Source organism: Pelophylax lessonae (assembly GCF_965119305.1).
Source record: "Pelophylax lessonae genome assembly, chromosome: 9".
Taxonomy (NCBI): Eukaryota; Metazoa; Chordata; class Amphibia; order Anura; family Ranidae; genus Pelophylax; species Pelophylax lessonae.
In genome coordinates, this window is record NC_138776.1 from 118,206,445 (window position 1) to 118,225,603 (window position 19,159).

Consider the following 19,159-nt stretch of genomic DNA (forward strand, 5'->3'; position numbering starts at 1 on the left):
CACCCCCCAACCTACACTTCTGGGACCAGGTTCAGCGCTACATCAATAGAGTTCTGCACCTTTCTATTGCCAAAGACTCTATGCTATTCCTATTTGGCTACAATAGCAAACCTTCTCCTTCATCTACCACACTCGCGCGACTGCTACCTAGCTGGGCACACATATGCCTTCTCACGGCCCGCAGGACAATCATGCAAGCCTGTATACACTCTTCTCCCCAAATTTGATCTCACTGAAACAAGAACTCTTAAAACTATTTCTCCTGGAAAAGTTGGACGGTATCATTCAACAATCTAAATCCTTAAAAAGATTAGTTGTTAGATGGCATCAATACACGGAACATACCTTCTCCCTGGAAGAAATCTATGGTACTTGCGTGCAGACCTCTCAAAACCCTGGACAAACTCAGGATCTAGCCTTCAACTGCACAGCCCCCCCCCCCCCCGGACATTCCAACATATCCCATTCTCCTTGAATCTTCTGTCTTTCATGTATATATACCCTATTACCTTTGGGTCAATCGCTTGATATACCAATAGTTTGACTCACACGCAGTGCCAGGATCCTCATTAGATAGGATCTTAGACCAGTTACTCCCTTATTCCCATTCTGTTCCATGACATTCTTATGGTTATGCACACTCGCATGATCTTAGACCAGTTATTCCCTTATTTCCTTTCCGTTCCATGACATTCTTATGGTTATGCACACTTGCATGCCTTTCATCTTATTTGCCTTATTTGATGTTTAAGATGTTACAGTGTTATTAACATTTACTGTTTCTATGTTTACTCTTGCACTTTTGTACTTTTAGTGCTGGTTCACACTGAAGCGGCACGACTTCGGGGGCGACCTGTGAAGTCGCGTGCACTGGGACTTTGGCACGACTTGCATGGACTTCATAAAATGGAAGTCTATGCAAGTCGCTCCAGGTCGCCCCGAAGTAGTACGGGACCCTTTTTAGAATGGTTCCTGTAGCAATCAATGGACCGCGACGGTGCGTGACTTGTCAGACTGACCAAGTCGCCTGACAAGTCGTACTAGTGTGAATGGAGACTTATATGCAAACCCTAATAAAAATATTTATAAAAAAAAAAAAATCAATGGCACGGCAACGCATTGATGTATGCATTCTCAAGCATTGCTTTAACGTGTTACCATAAGGCATAGGTGTGATTGGGCCCTTAGTTTCACTGATTGATAAATATGATGCACAGAGGAAAAAAACAATAAAACACATATACTGTATATATTATATATATTCTGATTCCTGGGTCTGTGATTGGCGAGACGACCTATGTGCAAATGCTGCAGCCGCCGAGCCTGTACAGTCCAATAAAACACGGCCATTGCTATTTCGGACTGTTGGCACAGCTAGCTATTAGAGCCCTTTTACAATGAACGCTTTTCAAAAAGCACCTGAAAAGCTCATGAAAACCTATTCCCATTGAAATCATTGAATGCTTTTACACTGGGGCAGTGCGCTGGAGGATCGGTGAAAAAAATCCTGCAAGCAGCATCTTTGGAGCATGTTTGAAGCGCTAAAAAAAGCGCCTCAAAATTGCCCCTCTCCATTGAAATAAATAGGAAGCTCCTCAAAAGCGCCCGAAAAGTGCTTCAAAAGCACCTCAAAATGGCTCTTGAAGCAGTTTTTGAGTCACCAATCAAAAAAAAAAAAAAAAAAAGCGCACGGATAATGCCACAAAAGCACCTAAAAAGCGCTGCAAAAAGCACTCAGAGTTTTATGGGCAGTTTTCAAGTGCCTCAGTGTAAAAGGGCTCTTTCCTGTGGTGATTATTGGCTGTGTGAACAGTTATGAATGCCTGTGGCCACCAGCAGCCTGTTCTTGCACTGTACAGGCTCAGCAACCGCAGATATTCTGTACACAGCTGTCAATCCCAGCTTCAGGAATCAGTAGTCAGTAGACTCTTCCAACTGGGATTCATAGAGTGGTTAAATGCCCGTGCAAATGCAACATTATGGCCCGTACACATGATCTGAAAACTAGCCAACAGATCGTTCGTTTTTTTTGCATGCTAGTCGCATATTAAAAAAAACGGAATAAAAAAAAAATCGGAAGTGATGTAATGTGTTGTAATGTATTTGTATTGTATTTTCAAATGACAACTGTACTGATTAAATGGAAATCGTATGATCTGGTATCGTATGAGAAACATTTTCATGCTTGTCCAATCGGATAATATTGGATGAAATGTCGTGATCGGCTCTCGAAAGCTCTGTACTAATGATTCGATTATCGTACAATTGCTTCAAAAGCAGTATTTTTCAGGCCGGATTTAGGATCGTGTGTATAGGCCATAAGACCGGGTTCACACATATGCAGCCGCAATTTTAGTGTGGCAGTCCGATGTGTTTCTGTCACCAGCTTAGGTGCAATATTTTACCTGAAATCTCACCTGAACCAGGAAGGACCCTTTTAGAAACTGTATAGCAGCCGCCCCCCACATGTGTTAACCGCCTGCATTGAAAGCCATTCACATGTTATGCGAATTTAAAATGGTTAAAAACGCATCCATATATGTGAACCAACCCTAAGGCCTGCTTCTCACCTATGCAGGTTGCAGCTTGCATATTCCAGGTGCATTTTGAATTTTTCAATACACATTTTTGATCCATTGAAATTTTTGGAACCAAAAAACTGAAAAAAGTCCCTGGCCCTGTCCATAAAATGCACAGATGTGAACGTGATCCATAGGAAACCAGGGTGAATGGAATGTAACGTGTTTCTTCAAAACTGGAAATGCACTAAAAATGCATAGGTGTGAACCAGACCTTAAGGGCTTGTACACGCTTCTGAAGAGATCTGCATTTTTCTGCACTAGAAAAATACCAGTTTACACAAGTGCATGCAGAAAATAAATGTTTTCTATGTGCCCTGTTCACACTGGAATGCAGGCAGCAGTGGTGGTTCACACAGCTATGCAGCTGATTGTCACACCTTGTGTTTCTATGCACCGCTACTGAGCTGCAGTGTACAGAAAGAAATTAAATGTTATTTTGTAAGAACAGAAGCCACTGTCCCCCAAAGCCCATCCGGCACAAACACCAGCTTGCAGAGGAAAACAGAACATTTTCCTATGCAGGTAGTGTGAATCAGCCCCCAAAGAGTTACTCCACTTTGTTGAGAAAAAAACATTCCCCTCTGGGTGATCTCTGTATTGCAACAATTTTATCCAACTTTGTTGCAGATTCCTACCTTTTGGTATTCTGAAATAGCTGTGCCTGAGTCCATGTGTAAAATGAATGTGCATGGGGTGATTTTATAATTATCAATCAGCTGCTGCATTTTCAGGGCTCTATTGAGGAAAGTGGCAGGGTCTGCATCCCTTTAGATGGAATTTTTCTTTTTCTTTTGTTGCAGGGGACGCCAAAAATCTGACTTGTATCTTAGTGCAATACAAACGAATGGTCACATCAGCTGTCTAACGGACGCCAGGATGTGTGGCGTATGTGGCTCCGCTCTACGCGTTTCTCATCAGACGTCGACTGGAGCAGCCCGTCTGATGACAAATCGCGTAGGGCGGAGCCACGTACGCCACACGTCACTTCCAGTCTGAGTGGTTTGGAGCCATGGAATGCGGAATCGGCAGCGTCCCGGCGTCTGCTAGACAGCTGATGTGATCGGTCCGAATAGTAACTTATCTACACTTGCCTTTGTTATTTCTACTGCATACTACGCCATTGGGGTTCCTTGTTCTTTCTGTTCGAGCACCACAGATTTGAACATTCGAGGGAGGCAGCTCCTAGTGACTGAAGGAACTCAGGACTGAATCATCTTTTCTCTCTGTGGCTAGTTACCATACATTCCTGACCCAGGAGAGAAATAATTGGGTGAGAGAGTGTTACCTATTGGTTTCACCTTTTGACACCTCACTCACCACACCTTCTTTATAAATCACTATTTTCACTATTCTCCACATTCTGGAAGGTGTTTTTATATTTACCAAGTTTTACTTGTTATCAATGAGAATTTTTATTACTGTTGGCTCACCTTAATTTGCATTGTCTGTACACTTTTCACCAGCACCATTACAGGCAATAAATTATCACTTTTATATTAAACACCTTTTTATCTATTGATTTTATCCATACAAGAAGTCACTTCTATTTGTATGAGCAGTCACTTATATTATTCATTTTAATTGCACTGTGCACTTTGTTTCTAGGGGGTGCATGCTAATCCACCCCCCGCACCAACACTTACCACTGCGTCATTTGTCGCAATGCACATACCTTTTGCATTTTTGGTTTAATGCACACACCTTTGCGTGGAGGCCATTACCCCCTTTTTTTGGGAGAAAAACTGCTTAAACAGGTCGCGCCATATACAAACTCCCTTTCTCTCACATATATTGTGCCCCTGGCTTTTTGCTAGAGGTTGGTTTGTTGCTGCTTACGCCTGTATTTACCCATCTTTCAATTTTGAGATAGTCCATAGCACTGGTCATCTTTGTTTTCTCATTTTTATTAATTTATTTATTTATTTACTAGTTATGGCGGTAATCTGCGATTTTTTTTGCGGGACTGCGACATTGCGGCAGACAGGTTGGACCCCTAACTGACATTTTTGACACTTTTGGGGGTACCAGTGACATTACTACAGTAATCAGTGCTATAAATATGCACGGTTACTGTAAAAATGACACTGGCAGGGAAGGGGCTAACCCTATGGGTGATCAATGGGTTAAATGTGAGCCAAGTAAGTGATTCTAACTATGGGGTGGCATGGCTTGTGAAGTGACCATAGAGACATGTGATCCTATATAGAAGGATCACATGAGCTCTGTGATCATTTTAGGGAGAAGAACGGTCGACTGTGTTTACAACAGCCGGACTTCTTTCTCTCTCAAAGGGGAGCAATCTGCGATTTTTAGCAGGACTGCGACATTGCGGTGGGTAGATCGGACCCCTAACTGACATTTTTGACACTTTTGGGAAGACCAGTGACATTACTACAATAATCAGTTCTAAAAATATGCACTGTTACTATAATAATGACATTGGCAGGGAAGGGGTTAACATTGTGGGTGATCAAGGGGTTAAATGTGTACCTAGGGGCATGTTTCCAACTGTATGGGGGTTGGGCTTGTGAAATGATGACAGAGACCTGTGATCATTTCAGAGAGAAGAACGGTCAGCTGTGTTTAAAATAGCTAAACATCCTTCTCTCTCAGTGGGGAGTGATCGCGGATGGCTGGTGGCAATCAGAGCCACCAGCCCTGTGCATCGGAGTCCCCGCTGCCGAGTATATATATATCTGCGGCAGGCGGTCCAGAAGAGGTTAAGGTGCATCAAATTACTACTTGCGGGTGGCAATGTACCTTACAATGGTACATGCATTGCAGTAATGCATAGTAAAAAGAACAATACTGCAAAGTGTAGGTGTAAAGCTAGCCTTTGTGAGGACTAGAGATGGGCTCAGGTGTGTTTGGGATCCTAGTCCCAGCCCACCTGCTCTAAACCACCAGGAAATTGACAATGTGTGAGGAGTTTTCAAATAGTATGAAGTATTTTTATATTATAGAGCAGGAGCCTCCAAACATTCCAAACAAAGGGCCAGTTTACTGCCTTTTAGACTTCACGGGGGGCATTGGAAGTAGAAAATATCCTGCCATGAATGGGAGTAAATAATGCCCCATTTTTGGTATCATTGAGAAGAAATGTGCCCATCTGTGTCATTGCGTGTGAAGAATTATGCCACGTTATTGGTGTCATTGGAAGGAACTGTGCCCCTTCATTGGTGTCATGTGGGAATTATGCCCCGTTGTTAGTGTCAGAGGATTACATATTGCCCCAAGGGTCAGGTAATTGCAAGGAAAGAATAGATGAGGCACTAACACATCAGTATAACCAATCCCAAATGTAGTCTTAAATAAATAATACACTTGATACTGAACACAATAGTGCTATAAATATCACCAAATGTGATATGTGACAGTGCAAAAGCAGTCCAAGTATAATGAACCTAGATCGCTTGATACCAGGGCACAAAACATACGTGAATAGATAAATGATTTTAATATCTACCATTCATTTATCTATTCACGTATGTTTTGTGCACTGGTATCAAGCGATCTAGGTTCATTATACTTGGACCGCTTTTGCACTGTAACATATCACATTTGGTTATATTTATAGTACTATTGTGTTCACTATCAAGTGTATTATTTATTTAAGACTACATTTGGAATTTGTTATACTGATGTGTTAGCGCCTCATTTATTCTTTCATTTGTATTTAAGTTCCCTGTACTTAAATTGAAGGCAGCTTCACAACACGCATCTATCTGACTCAAGGGAGGCGCCGTTACTCTCTACATTTCCCCACAAATGCAAGGAAAGGGCCGCTTCCGACCCTCGGGCTGCAGTTTGGAGATCACTGTTATAGAGAATGACAACGGGGCAACAAATCGGGGCCCAGGCACATGGGATAGGGGATGCTAAGTAATTCCATTAAAAAAAATATATATATATTTATATATCTTTAATTTTTTTACAATTTATGGGTTGTTGTCCCTTTAAGAGTATTCCCGGCCGGTCAAGTATATAACTGGCGGGAAAGTGAAGGGTACACGTGCCCTTCTGGAATCTTCTGGACCCCTTCTATATAAGGGGGGGACCAGTAAGGGGGTCTCACAGTTGACCGGAACGGTTAGCGATCTCCCCTCCCCCCCCCCCACCTGTCACAGGTACTTTTATGTGGTTTGTCACCCTTGAATCAAGGGGGGGGGACTTGGTTATAATTATTTTGAATTTTTTTTTTTGCTTGAGTCCTTTGCCTAAGCAATATTTCGTTTTGATTCAATATTATTATTTGATGTTTATTTGAGTTAATAAAGATTTTGGTATTGATATTTTAAACCAATAAAGTGCTGCGGCCATTTCTATGCCATTGAAAATATATATTGGTGTCTGTGTCTTTTGTGTGATTGGTATTTTATAGTATAGTGATACATCCTTCTATCCCATGCAAAAGGAATTCCTTGAACATGTAAAGTTAGGTAAAACCACCAAAAAGTCCCTAGTGGACGGAACAGTCAGAAAATAGGCATGGAGAACTTATTATCAGAGTTATTGCACCAGACTCCACCTAAAGCTAAAATAACCTTTGAGTGGCCTGGCACTTTAAAATTGTCACATACTCTCAAAATTAACAGCAGCTTACCAAAAGCTGTGCATTGTTGGGCCAGCCTTACTGGGTAATTTGAATGTATTGTTTAGACAGGCCCTCAGGCCACATAAATATCAATAAATTCTGGGCAAAATCTGACTTTGGAAGCATCTTTAGAAACAGCAGTATTTGAAGAGGTATTCAGAGATGCCAGATTCTCTGCCTAAATCCATTCTGAATGCTTTTACTTTCCATAAAAAAAAAAGAAAGCATTCATAGTGAAAGGAAAATAAACTGCCAAGCTATAGCAGGTGTTATTGATTCACAGTAAGTGCGTGCCATCTAAATCATTGTTTTTGCAAGGTACCCTACAAATAGCAAACTGAAATGAAATTCTCAATTACAAATATGCACAACACACCACCCACTTTCCTATTTTAGAAGTTAGGTCTAGTATTTTTGACTCTGTTTTTTCTCAATGAGAAATGCATTGCTCTTAAATAAACATGATTATACCCTGCATAGATACACAGTTTAATTCAAATCCTAAAAATAAAATGAGAGACGTCAATTAGATCTAGGCTGCACAACAATTTAAATTCTAATTGGCTTGTGGTTATTCCACAACAGGGAGTTTAACCCAGCAAGGCTGAAACAGGATGAAGGTCTATAAAAACAAGCACCTAGTACAGCAATGTTACAGAATGCAATTCGCCAGCGGATTGCCAAAGATTTTGTGTTTGTTTCAACCAATGTATGACAGTGTAGAAAAACTTAGTTAACACTTTCTGCACCTCTTCAACAAAATCATGATTTTTCTGTAAATCAAACATTTCTAGATAGCACAGAAAAATTGTATGATCTAAAGTGGAGTTTGTTAGTTTTAGTTCTTTCTTAAGTTTGTAAAATAAATCGGTGTTGCAGATGCATCATCTTGAATGAAACAGCAAGTTTTGAATTTCAGAATTATATACTGACTAATATGTGACATATCTTCAGGCTGGGTTCACACATGTCCGGCTGTGGGTTGCAGTACGGTGCGTTTGTGTTTACCGGTTCAGGCGTGATTCAGGGCCAGATTTTTCCCTGAATTCGGTCTTGAACCGGACACAAAAATGCACAGGAATCTTTTCAAAACCGCACAGCGGCCACCCGGAACATGTGTGATCTGACTCCACTGAGAACCGGTCACATTTATATGTCATGGGAATTGGATGCGGCCTAAAATGCATCCAATTCACATATATGTGAATCCAGCCAGACAGAAAAAGTTATCTTTTTTTTTAAGAGAATATCATCCTAAAATGAGCATCTCAACATTCACTACACTCCGCAGCAGGTTACTCATCCATAACTGTCTGGGTTAATGATTTAAAAATGATTCCAACATAATACAGTATTCTTTGCATGTGGTCATGTTGAATCATTTTCTTTATTGTCTTGATTCCTTGACACTTAAGCCTGGTACTCTTTGCTGGGTTAAACAAAAAGAAATATCCTCACAGCTCAGATCAGAGCCGCTGTACTAATACTCCGATGTTAGTACAGCAATCTCCTCTGCTGTGCTATTGTGTTCTGACACCCCCCTGCCAGAACACTCCGGTCAGCGCTCATCGGGAGCCGATTGGCTGCTGGTTTTCCAGCATGCACGTTCGACAGAAGCCGGCTTCTGTCAGACCGGCTACCATACACACAGGCCGGATGTTGTAATTTTAAGGTCACCCATGCCCCGCCCCTTTTCAACAATGTAATGAAGGGGAGGGGCTTAGTCATTATACTTATTTTGAGTATTTATTTTTAAAGGGCAACTGGCAGCATTTATTTTTAAAGCATTTGTTGACCTAAAAAAAAAAAAATTGATCCTGTTCTCTTAAGGCATGTTATACAGCACAGTGCTTGTGCTGTGTAATTTGGCCCCTTCTATCACCTAAAATACCTGGCTGATCTTGCCTGGCTATGTCCTCCCCTCTGTAAACTGACCATGGTATAAAATAGCTGCTAAGCCCTGACACCGTGGTCAGTTTATGTGTCTCCATCATCCGCAGCTCACCTGTCCTCCTCTGTTCTCTCTCCCCCCTCCCTCCCTGTCTGCGTGCTCCTGTGTCAGTGCCTACCCCCTCCCCTCCTACTGCTGTTGTTTCATTTAAAGTTTTATATTCTGTCCACAGTCTGTTTAATAATCCTGTGTGCCCCTATATCTGTGTTTTATAAAAATAAGCCATTCTTTACAAGTTTTCAGAGTGCCGATCGCCACTCACGTGACCCGCCGCCTCTCTCCTCCTCTCCCCTCCCATCCTCCTCCCCTCCCAACTGACGTCAGCAAGGAATCCTCGGCCCTGGTAAAGAACGGCTTATTTTTTTAAAACACATACACAGACACAGGAGCACACAGGATTATTAAACAAACCAGACAGGATAGTATAAAGTGGCTTAACAGCCACTTTAAATGGGAAGTTGAGATTCCGGGGGGGGGGGGGGGATTTGCCCCCCCTTGCCCCTACCTGCGGACGCCCATGCCTGTGTGTATTAGGCTTTAGGCAGGCCATATATTAATCTATTTTCTTTCCTTCAACCATGGGATTAAGGAAAGAAAATTGCTTTATTCCTCAACCTCCATCAACACAGTCAGTGGTGATGAGGGAATCTGTCCCTCTGTGCTATTGTATTTAAGCAGCAGGGACATTTCCCAGTCATCATAATACAATGATCATTGCTTGCACCTATAGTCACTGGCAGTATTCACATAAAAAAAAATCAAACAGGTTTGTTGTACTGAGGTCAATTATTGGATCGACTTCAGTACAACCAACCTGCCCATACATGGAAATTCAATCAGCCTATGGCCACCTTTATATTGTAATGTTGTAAACCCTAATAAAAATGGCAAAACTGCTTTTGGAACTATTTTAAAATGTGTAGTGCTACCCTCAGAGGAACCGCTGAATTGTTTTGTGATTTCTCTGCACACCTGATGATGTAAAACTCGCTCACCCAGCACTTACCGACACACCTTGAGGAATTTTAAAGAGGTTTTTAGGCCAAGCATAGTCTAATAAGATAATATTGTTACTCTGAGAGATATGGCTAAATATCTGCAGTATTATGAATGACAGTAATTAACAGAATTGAACTGCATTTACCTAGCAACAGTATATAAAGACAGTCCTAACTTGTTATACCAGTCCCAATTTTTTTCCACTGGCCAGGGATTGATGAAAACAGTTGGCTGGCAAAGCTAGGGCCCTTGAAGAAAGCATAACAGTTCCCAGCAGACAACAGATGAACTTGTGCAATGCTAGTCTCTTACCAGATCCAGGGCATTCTTCTTGGAGTTTCCAGACAAGTGTCCTGGTTCAATTCAAGTTCTCAGACAGGGAGAGGAATTGCTGTGATGTCCCTCTTATAATTCTGCTGAGACAGTCCCTTATTTTTCTTCCTCACAAGCAGTAGGAGTGCTCTCCAGTACAATCTGATCTCACCAGGTATCCAAAGCACACCTCACACCATCCCAGGGAGAAAGTTTCTGATCTTTGAAGCAAAGTGAGTAGTCATTATGCTTCTCCCAATTGTGATGAGCAAAGGCAGGTTTATGTTCAGTCAGCAGTCCTGTCTCGTTTTCTACCCCCCCCCCCCCTAGCTTTAGGCCGGTCCTCTCCTTTCCTCTGAGGAGCCTGAAGACCCTCTCCCCTTTGTTTTGTTGCATCAGCCAATCACCATCCTCCATTATAGAATCAGACATAGCCAAGGTGGCTACCCCTTGCACTGGCGACACTCCATAGACGAGCATTGGAAAGTGGTCTTCCTAAAGATGGCTGCTGCACTTCTGAATTAATGAATTATCAGTTAAACTCTGTCCAGACTGCAGAAGGATAATACAGCAGTAACAAAGCAGGAAGTACTGCAGCAGTTATCAGGTACAGTCCAGGTTAAAATGTATACTGCCAAAAGCCTGACTTTATGAATATTTTCTGAGCCAAAGCTGCATTTGTTTTTCTAGTTTTAGTGCATTTTATCTTTGGGAGAATCATTAATTTTTTTTCTTTCCAGAAGGCCAAAGACTAAAATTTCAATTTAGCGCAAAAACCTTTTCTTATGTCTGTGGCCCCTACTGGAGGTATCCACCCACTCTTTATGTCCCAATGACCATGGTCACTGAAATAGTGGGAAATTCAACATTTTACAGCTGTCATCAGACAGGAAATAAAGGAAGATTTTCTATCGGCACACCAAATTTGATGACAGCTGTCTACAAGAACATTGCCCTTATGATTAGTATTTCCTCTTTGCTTCTTGTCTTAGGTACTGGTTGTGAAGGGAAATATCCCCAAAAGTATGTAGACAGCAGAAAATGAAGGGGGGGGGGGTTAACAATTACCTACTTTATTCATGACTTAAAAACATTTTAAATATTTAAATATATCTTCACCTAATTAGGATTAAGAAGCAATGTCACAAATGCTAAAACAAAAAGAAAAATTCAAATTCCCGAGGGAATATGGATTTGGAATACAGTACATAGTTGCTATCTTAAATATGGATGCTAGTGAGATATATATAAGATATAATGAAGACAGTCCTTGTGCTATCATTCAATAGTATGACTGGTGGGACTTTGGTTAGCCTCTTCTCTATCATAGCATAGAGTTCAGCTTGGCTCCAGATTACAGCAAAAAATGTATTTGTCATAGGCAAAATACAGTGTAAACTAAAGTGCCTTTACCCTTGATATGTGTTAGTCTAGTACAGAGAATTCTCACCAAACATTAAGTATACTTTACAGGTCCCACATTTTTAGGGGTCAATCATTTTGAAGAACACAAAAAAACAGGCAAAAAGACCTGCATTATGCAAGAACCCACATTGCATTGTATTTTAACAAACTCATATTTTAATGTAAAACTTCATAGAGAAGATAACATATGACTTGAATCACATCATGAACACATTATGCTATTCTTGTAGTTTACAGAAATTAAGATAAACTATTTAGATAATTAAATATTTTGGGTTGCCAGAAATAAAAACACTAATAATAGGAAATTATTATTTACAACAACATTATGCAGAATGTTTGTTTTCTAAACTATAATTTTGGGCTACGGAGGAGGGCAAAATGTAATATTGGCCCTAAAAAGAAGCATACGTTCTGCAAAAAGAGATAGCCTGTGGCCAAAATTCATAAAGAAAGACTTTAAACCTAGCATTAACAATATATAGGCTCCATAGCATCTGGTATGCACATCAATTACAAAATGTAATTATACCATCATTTATAAAATGGCTAACAAGGTCCATGGCATATCTTTTCAAAAAAGGAGTATTGTGTAGAACTAGAAAGAGTTAGGTATATTACACTATTTATTACAAAAATGGGAACTGAATATGAACATTCTTTTTTGACTTTCCAATACTGCTGACCAATTTTAAGGGGGCAAATGTGCATTTTAAGGTTGAAGAATGAAAATGTTGGAAATTGCATGAAGAAATGTATATTTCTTACTAATGGGACATTCAAATCTCTAACAAAATTATCTTCTGTTTAAAAACTTTAGACAATATTTCCCTGAAAAGGTATAGAAGCACCTCTCCTGCTCACTTTTGATATCATCTTTTTTGCTCCCCTGATTTTGAGATTCCCTATCCTGTTCCACACTTCATCCAATTCTTTATCACCACTACTATCAGACACAGGGTGGTAAGTATTATCTGGAGCAAAACTTGTGTAGTAAAGAGTAGAGGGTTCCTGGATGGTTGTTCCTTTTTTTAGTATCCATGCCCAACCACCAATAAATAACCCAGTAAATATAACAGATACGGCCAAGTAGAGTGCACACAGCCAACCCTGTATATAAGCCACACACTCAGTATTCTTCATATTTGTAAGGCATGTTTGGGAATTATGCATTGTGTTTATGACCTATGTGTAATGTGTCAAAAAATGCTAGGAGCACAGCTTTTAGCTAGGTATTTACAGGCAACAAACACTTTACTACAGAGTGCAAGCCTTAAAAAATTAATAAAATACCCTAGAGACACCTTCAGCAACTGATCACTTAATATCCCCCCTGGATATTTAAATAACCAAATTAACAATATAAAGCAGCACTATTAACTAAAATTTACAGGAAATATCCAAAATGTTTGTATATAACATAAAAAGTTTTAATATAAAATTAAAAGCCAGGGTACTATAATGTTCCTCTTACTTTTTTTTTTTTGTTTCAATGTATTTATTAGAAAAAAATTTTATTGGGTTACAACAATGCCAACATATAGGCAACAGAAATGCAAACAAGAAATGTAACTGAGGCGAATAATGGCAAAAAAGCAATCTCCTTCAAGAAAGAAAAAGTACAATTAAGGGTAATTGACAATTAAAGTAGAATACATTATAAATGTCCATAAACCTCACTAGAGATATCTGCCCATGACCCTTCACCCCTTAACAGGAAACTCTAACGTTGATGGGGTCCCGTTAAACTAGAGGATCCCCAGAAGGGGGGCAAGGCAGACCAAGGAGGACCACCCGCCCATTTACAGAAGTAGAGACAGTATAGCAAAGGAACAGAAAAAAGAAAAGAAACGAGAAGAGGGAAGAGGATAATAGAGAAAAAAAATGTTTTTTCCGTTTGCAGGCCAAGGGATAGCTAGTGTTTGGTACCAATTAGGAGCAAATGTGACCATAAACCCCTTTCCTCAAAAAAAGAAACCAGGACATCCCAGAAGAGACTATCCCAGGTCGGCTCGGGGGTCTCCCTAGAGATATCGCAACCATGGGTTCCAGGTTTTCTCAAACAGTTGCACTTTATCATGAAGTATGGCTGATAAAAGTTTGTTAATCATCAACCAAGTCAGCTTTGCTCTGAGCAGTTCAAAAGGTATGGTGGCCGACCGCCAAGACCGCACAATCACGATTCTGGCTGGCACAAATATAAATCTAATAAGCAATTTAGCCCCTTTGGGGGCGTCAGGCACTAATTTCCCCAGCAGTACATGTCTCGGAGACTTCTACACGTATCCAATATCGCCTCACCTTGGGGCACTTCCACCACACATGGAAAGCCCTTCCCTGCTGACCACAGTCCCTGAAACATAGCGGAGAAGCCCCCGGGACATATGTTGTCAACCTAGTGGGGAGCATATACCACCTCAAGAGAACCTTATAATTCGCCCAAATAATAGAGGTATTGATTAAAGATCTGGACGCAGTGCTTGCTAATTTGTGCCAATCCTCCAAGTCAAATGTCCTGTAGGTCCCCTTCCCAAGCCTCCATATAACCCAATTTGTGAGAATCAGAAGATGTCAGAATAGCGTAGATTTGGGAAATATGTCCCAGTAGTTTATCAAATTTTTCACACAGAAATTCCATGCGGGTTCTACAAGCGAGGTCAGATTCGCGTTTCAAGGTGTTGGCATAGTGTGCAATTTGAGAGTATCGATAGCATTCAGACTCAGGCATGTGTAATTTTTCCATTAAAGTCTGTTTATTGTACAGAGCCCTATGATCACAGATATCAGCAATGCGTAACAAACCCTTATTTGTCTACAATAAGAACGCCTGGGGCTCAAGGCCCGGAGCAAAGTCAGGATTTCGGAACAGAAGGGCAAATGGTTTATGAGGAGATCCAAATTGAAATGTCATAGAAAGCCTATCCCACAGTCCCAGGGAGAGAGAAAGTGAGGGGCACATAATAGCCGGGTGGGACTTCGGTGACAGCCATAGTAGGTGTGAGATCAACCAACCCCACCTGAGGTAGATTCCATTTGCAGGGACAAAGGGAGCACGGCCCGCGAATGGGATTGAATGAGTTGAGCAATCTGGGCTGTGTAATAATATTTAAAGAGGTCCGGGACTCCCAGGCCACCTCTCCCCGGGGGGGGCGTGAAGTGTTTATTTACCCTTGGTTTCTTAGTTCCCCAAATAAAGGAAAACAAAATCAGGTCTATGAAGCTGTATAGGAAGAGTGCGGAACAGATATAGAAGTTTTGGAAGTACCTTCATCTTTAGGGAGTGAATTCTGCCAAACCAGGATGCGGGTCTAAGCTACCATTTTATCAGGTCCTCCGAAAATTTTCTAAGCAATGGCGGGAAGTTTAAGGAAAATAAAGTACGCAAAGAGGGGGTAAGGTGGATTCCCAAGTAGGGAAGAGCCTGAGTTTGCCATTGAAAAGAAAAGTCTCTTCGTAAGTTCTAGGGATGATCGAACGGTTCGGGTCGACCATCGGTTCGGCCCGAACATTGGGTGTTCGAGGTTCGGCCGAATTTAGAACTTTTTGCCCAAAAAGTTCAGAATTCGGCAACCAGAACTGCCCAATGCTTCAGGAAATGGGCTTTAAAAGCCCATGATTGGACCAGAACCATTAGCAAAAGCCAATTGAGGGGGCAGGAGAATGCTAGGAATGTGATTGGAGTGACTAGGGGGTCCCTAGACCAATCATTAGTGAATACGCCCCCCAGTATATAAGATCGCCCCCGCCATATTCCTAGCATTGTTATACTGGACATGGAAGAGAGTGGAAGCAGTTCTGTTAATTTTACTTTAAAAGTGTCCATTTAGCTATTTTTAGTGTGAGGAAAGGGATATCTAGTGTAGTTAGAGTGCTCCTTTACACTTGAGTTAGCTTCAAAAATTTTGTTTATGTAGGGAATGTTTGATGTCAGACATGACATCTGAACATGTGTATAGGGGGTATATATACACATATATGTCTGAATATATACCCCTAGACATATATAGGTGTGATAGTAGCAGAAATAAATGCTTGCGCTAATGAAATCATTTACAGTAATATATTTCTGCTACTATCACACCTATATATGTCTAGGGGTATATATTCAGACATATATGTGTATATATACCCCCTATACACATGTTCAGATGTTTTGCCTGCCTCAAAAGAACCCCAAAAAATGCCAAAAAAACGCTAGCGTCAAAAAAAAAAATGCCCAGGTGTGTTTTTGCTGGCATTTTTTGTGGGGTTTTGGAGGCAGGCAAAACATCTGAACTTGTGTATAGTGGTGTATATACACACATCCATATATTTATATACACACCTAGACATATATAGGTGTGATAGTAGCAGAAATATATGCTTGCGCTAATGAAATCATTTACAGTAATATATTTCTGCTACTATCACACCTATATATGTCTAGGTGTGTATATAAATATATGTATGTGTGTATATACACCACTATACACAAGTTCAGATGTTTTGCCTGCCTCAAAAGAACCCCAAAAAATGCCAAAAAAACGCTAGCGTCAAAAAAAAAATGCCCAGGTGTGTTTTTGCTGGCATTTTTTGGGGGTTTTTGGAGGCGGGCAAAACATCAGAACTTGTGCACAGTACCACTATACACAAGTTCAGATGTTTTTCCTGACTGCAAAGAACCCAAAAAAATGCCTTCTAAGTTTTGTAATACATACAATCCTTTTTTTTTTCTGGTTCTGGACATGCTACAGAGCTGAAACTTCACAGGTACACCGTTTAGACCCACCAGATCTGAAATCCAAAGTAAAAATCAAATCTCTTTTTTTTTTTTTTTTTTTTAATTTTTTCAATAATTGGCTTTTTATCAAAAATGACAATTTTTAAGAACTTTTTTTGTGTGATTTTGTGTCTGGGGGGTCTAAAAGGTGTACCTGCGAAGTTTCAGCTCTGTAGCATGTCCAGAACCAGAAAAAAAAGGATTGTATGTATTAGAAAACTTTCAGCTCAGGGGGTTAGCTTCTCTCCTCGGTTTTCACACCTTGCCGGTTTCAAAGCAGGCATTTTTTTGGGTTCTTTGCAGTCAGGAAAAACATCTGAACTTGTGTATAGTGGTATATATACTCACATACATATATTTATATACACACCTAGACATATATAGGTGTGATAGTAGCAGAAATATATTACTGTAAATGATTTAATTAGCGCAAGCATATATTTCTGCTACTATCACACCTATATATGTCTAGGTGTGTATATAAATATACGGATGTGTGTATATACACCACTATACACAAGTTCAGATGTTTTGCCTGCCTCCAAAACCCCCAAAAAAATGCCAGCAAAAACACACCTGGGCATTTTTTTTTTGACGCTAGCGTTTTTTTGGCATTTTTTTGGGTTCTTTTGAGGCAGGCAAAACATCTGAACTTGTGTATAGTGGTATATATACACACATACATATATTTATATACACACCTAGACATATATAGGTGTGATAGTAGCAGAAATATATTACTGTAAATGATTTCATTAGCGCAAGCATATATTTCTGCTACTATCACACCTATATATGTCTAGGTGTGTATATAAATATATGGATGTGTGTATATACACCACTATACACAAGTTCAGATGTTTTGCCTGCCTCCAAATCCCCACAAAAAATGCCAGCAAAAACACACCTGGGCATATTTTTTTTGACGCTAGCGTTTTTTTGGCATTTTTTGGGGTTCTTTTGAGGCAGGCAAAACATCTGAACATGTGTATAGGGGGTATATATACACATATATGTCTGAATATATACCCCTAGACATATATAGGTGTGATAGTAGCAGAAATATATTACTGTAAATGATTTCATTAGCGCAAGCATTTATTTCTGCTACTATCACACCTATATATGTCTAGGGGTATATATTCAGACATATATGTGTATATATACCCCCTATACACATGTTCAGATGTCATGTCTGACATCAAACATGTCCTCAAAAAAGCACTGGCAGTGGCAGCCCCTGCAGCATAAAAAATGCTTGGCTGGTGAGAAGCCATATGGGTGTGCCGAAGCAATTCAGAGAAATGATCATTTCTCTATAGCGGTCACCCTGCTATGGAAGGGTTTTGTCACCCTGCCATAGCAGTCACTGCCAGTTAACCCTACACTACACTACGGTCCCCTTACACTTAACACTTTCCCTACATAAACAAAATTTTTGAAGCTAACTTAAGTGTAAAGGAGCACTCTAACTACACTAGATATCCCTTTCCTCACACTAATAAATAAAAATCAAAAAATCTCTTTTTTTTTTTTTTAATTTTTCAATAATTGGCTTTTTTTTTATCAAAAATGACCATTTTTAAGAACTTTTTTGTGTGATTTTGTGTCTGGTGGGTCTAAAAGGTGTACCTGTGAAGTTTCAGCTCTGTAGCATGTCCAGAACCAGAAAAAAAGATCATATAGGTGTTAAAGGAGGGTCCCACATCCCTGTTCTACTGAAAAATTATCTTTTTTTTTTTTCATGGTTCTGGACATGCTACAGAGCTGAAACTTCACATGTACACTTTTTAGACCCCCCCAGACACTAAATCCAAAGTCAAAATCAAAAAATCTCTCTCTCTTTTTATTTTTTTCTTTTCAATAGTTTTTATTAAAGTTTCAAAACATCAAACATAAAATACAGTACAGGTAAACGTAATGGTTGTATAACATTGAACAAATATAGTAAACACACTAGAGTATACCATACAAAACCGTGACGGATACATTTTTGGATTCCCCAGTACTCAATATCCGGGCCCCCCCCCGGAGACCAGGCCCCAGTCCAACTTCCCCCGCGCTGAGCCGAAGGTTCGGGCCGCCGGACCACCCCCAAGGGGATCAATACTGTGGTCCCACGCCCTCCCCCCCAACCCCCGCAGGAGCTGGGACCCAGCCCCCGGCGTACACCCAGAGCTTCCCGAAGCTAACAGGAGGTACGTCCACAAATAACCTTAACTCTAGCATGCTATAGAACATTACGTTTGCAATATCCACGCAGATGAACACAGAGACCATCAACCGGACGGTCTAAACATCAGCCTCAGATAGAAATATATGTCATCATTAATAATGTGATCAAGTAAAGATCAAGCCCGAGCAAGAGGAAAACCCCTCAGCTCGGGTACTTTAGCAACCAAGGACTCCATTCACGGTCAAACAGCAGGCTTCTATCGCTGGAGTTGGCAAAGAACTGTTCATAGGAGTAGTGGGTTCTAACCCTGTTTATGACATCTGTCACCGTGGGTGCATCAACAGACCTCCACGCCGCGGTG